The sequence below is a fragment of the Gavialis gangeticus genome, unplaced genomic scaffold (genome assembly GCF_001723915.1).
Source record: "Gavialis gangeticus isolate Ggan-Ray unplaced genomic scaffold, GavGan_comp1, whole genome shotgun sequence".
NCBI lineage: Eukaryota > Metazoa > Chordata > Crocodylia > Gavialidae > Gavialis > Gavialis gangeticus.
In genome coordinates, this window is record NW_017729022.1 from 11,506,347 (window position 1) to 11,510,444 (window position 4,098).

The following is a 4,098-nucleotide window of genomic DNA, read 5'->3' on the forward strand; positions in this document are numbered from 1 at the left end:
TGCACCTAAGGGTGCTGAGGGAGTTGGCTGATGTAATTGCAAAGCCATTGGCATTTATCTTTGAAAACTCATGGCAATCAGGAGAGGTCCCAGATGATTGGAAAAAGGCAAACATAGTGCCCATATTTAAGAAAGGAAAGAAGGAGGATCCAGGGAACTATAGACCAATCAACCTCACCTCAGTCAACTGGAAATGAAAAAGTCAAGAAGCAACCAAGCAAGAATACTTAGGGATAGCTGAGGTATGTGGGGAAAAGGTAATAGTAAATGTTAGTCACATGTATAAAGGAAAATAGGAAGCATTTTTATAAATACATCAATGAGAAAAAAACTAGGAAATAAAGGAAGCCCACTGAAAAAAATGAGGAAGGTTTGAAATGAATGAGGGCACAAAAAGGGCCAGTACATGGAAATATGTTTTTAAAATCTGCTTTCAACAAGGAAACTGCAGTTATTAAGGAAAGAAGAGCCCGCAACTTGTCCTAATCTCCGGGCTCATTTCAACAGATGGTGTAGTCGTCTATAGGGAACTTGAAGAGCAGCTTGTTGTATAGAAGTCTGGAGAAGGCACCAGGGAATCTGACTGCTTGCACATTGTGTGAATGTCACTTGTGTCTCAGTAAATAGCACTCACAATAAGAAAAATGGACCCAACTCTTGAAAATTGCCAGGGATGGAGATTCCACTACCTCTTCTGGGTACAGACAGAAGTGCAGCTCCCAGATGTAACTCACGAAGATTTTTGCAAAGCATTCTGAGTTACAAAGTTACCAAAAACCAAACAGAAGTTCACTGGTGGTTCCAGGGAGGAGGGGAAATCTAGCTGCTGTCTGAAAGCCTACAGCCAGGTTCCCATACATAACGGCCAGGGTTCTCAGCCAGTGCTCACTATTTTCAGAATGGGAAAGGGGGGTGGGGGGCAGTGGAGGCAGCTTGTTTTTGGAGCTCCCCTTCTGGTGCTGAAGGGTGGGGTGGGTGAATTAGATCCCCACTCCCCACCTCGGCAGTTTGAGGCCATTGTTCCGCTTTGTAATTGCCCTTCAGGTAGTTGAACACTCTTATCAAATCTTCCCTCAGCCTTCTCTTCTCCAGACTAAATAACCCGAGCTCTTTCAGCTTCTCCTCATAAGTCGCGTTTCCCAAACTTCTAATCATTTTTATCACTCAGTGCTGGAATCTTTCCAGTCTAACTCCATCTTCCTTGACCTTTGGGCCCCAAAACTGATCACAGTACTCCATTTGAGCCCTCACCAATGCCACATAGAGTGGAAGTATCACTTTTTTGTTTTGAAACAAAAGCATATTGTTGCCTCTTATTCATCCTATGGTCCACTGTAATACCCCAGGTTCTTCTCTGCAGTAATGAGCCCAGCTAATCATTCCTCAATTTGTATTTGTGCAGATAATCCCTCCCCCCAGTGCAGAAATTTGCACTTGTCCTTGTTGATTGATTTTGGATCATTTTTCCAATTTCTCTAGGTCATTCTAGAACCTAGCCCTATCCTCCAGAGTGTCTGCAAAACCACCCAACTTGGTGTCATCCACAAATTTGCTAAGTGTGCACTCAATCCGATCTTCCATATCCATATCATTAATGAAGATTAAAAAAATACAGGACCCAGGACAGATCAGTGTAACTTCATTTATGCTCTCTACTGTTATCAGTATGTTGATTACATGCACTTTTTGTGAAGTTCCTCACCAACTAACCCTTACCAACAATTACCATGCTGGCAATTTTTTTACATTCAGAACAAGCCAAGTACAGAACAAAACTACTAGAAAGTTGTACCATATCCCTTAACATGGAACAATTATATCAAGATAAACATGTTTTATTCTAGTAGATATGTTTCTCTACTATAAGGAGAATGAGCTATACTGGTATAATGCTCCTTTATATTTTTGCATCCAGGTTAGGGTTGAACTGATACAACAACATAGTTAAAAATATATGTAACAACATGTTCCTACCTGTTATAGTAATACCAAAACAAAATCAGCATATAGCCCAACTGTGAGGTCTTATTAACTTCAATAAGCTATAAAGCAGACCTGTGGACACATGGAACCATGACACATAAATAGCTTGTGGTTACATAGAATAACTCTCACAGGAAAAAGTTTTCTCTTTAAAAAGATCTGCCCAATGTGTGGGTAAGTGGGATGTAGCAGACATGAAAGATCTGGATTCCAATAAAACATTCAGACAGTGTCTCATGACATTTTACATGCAAATTCAAATGGAATTTCCAAAGGAACATGCTTCATGGAGTGAAACTGGCTAAGAGGCCATAAGCAAAGAGTATTAATAACTGCTATGTACAGTGCTGGAGGTGGGTGGAGATGCACAGCACCACAGGGAGCAGCAGCAGGTCCAATATTTATTTAACAACTTTATTAATAATCATGAAGACAGCAGAATAGAGAGCATGTTAATTAAGTTTGCAGCTAATACTAAATTGGGAAGAATGCAAGCAGCAGTCAAGACCAAGAAATATAATACAAAGCAGCTTAGAGAAAAGTGGACTCAAAGTATCAAAATGAGATACAGCTTAGAAAAATGCAAGTTAATGCAAACCTCAGGGAAAGAACACTTGATTTGGGGGGAACCCATAAATCCAATATAAGAGAAAAACCTCAAGGTGGGCGGCTAATTAAACATGAGCTTTTGACACATTATGGCTGCAAAGGGCTCATGCAATTTTAGCTCTAGCTACTGGAGAAGGGAGGAAATGGGCCACATCTGTACAAGCCAGTATGTTTGGGAAAGTATATCCCAACTGGAAAGAATTCTGATAAAAAAACAGGAAAAAACTAGTGAACAATTAGAGAAGATATATCTAAGTAATCCATCTCCAAACATACAAACAACTAAAAAAAAAAGAAAAGAGAAAATGAAAGAGCTGCTGAATGTGAATGTTTTTAATTAAAACTGAAGTGCATGAAATCCCAGTAATAAAATGAAAAGTTCAGAACAAAGGTGGATGCAAGGCTTGCTTTGGAAGAAAATCCAAGATGTTTGGAGGAGAAAAGCGTACATGTCAGGGAAAGCAATGAAAACAGTATTCCCTGTTTCCTAGGTTATGTATACCAGCTTGTCATAGATACTATAAAAGTAAAAATGGCTAAAAAGGGTGAAAGAGATAAGAGGGCCATAGGATAAAGGATAAGTTATAGAAGAGTATAAGATGACATTTAGAAAACATTTTATTAATTTTCAGGTAAAGGAAGTTGGATAATATAAGAACACTGAACAATAGACTATTTAAGAATGTCCCTTTTATGTTGTTAGGTCTTACTAGGTCAAAGTCAAAAACCAATAGTAAACAATGCAGTACACTTGCAAACTTCCAAGCTGAGTGCAATATTATTTATATCAGGGGTCGCAATGAAGCCAGTGGTGTGACTAACATAGAACAAGTTACATGTATATTAAAGCCTATGCTAGATCAGGGCCTTAACTTCTGTTCTTGAATTACCTGTGAGTGCTTGACAATTTCCACAGAAGATGTTTGCTGCATGAAATTGTTTTCCAAAAATTCTTTGTCAACAGTTTTTCCAAGCACTTAAGATACAGAAAATTCAGTTCCCTAGCAAGATTTAGGCCTAAGTACTCAGGAACTATTGGAATAATTAAACAAATAATAATATCCTTGCCCCTCAAGAATAATACAGGAATACATATTTAGGCCTTGATCCTATGTTATGATGTAATTAACTTTGTGCTCTTCAGATAGTTCCACTGACTTCAGTCCCAAAAGAAATTCAGCTAGACTCTTTGCTGTGCATAAAATCAAGCATAGATATCCATCTTGCATTCTTTAGAACTCAGTGCAGCAATGAAAGCTATGCTGGTTATGAGTCGTTTGCTCACATAGATCCCACTGCAGGAGAAGGACTTCTGTTATCAAAAGAAATAAAGCCAAAAATAAAATCAGGCTTGGGGAAAATAACATTCAAAGCTTTCAAACATTTAAAGGCAGGCAGCCTAATGAGATCCAGGGTATTTATTTTACCACATTATTTTTCAGAACATAACTGTACTTTACCATCACCTCATAGTTTCATAGTTTCATAGTTAGTAGGGTTGGAAGG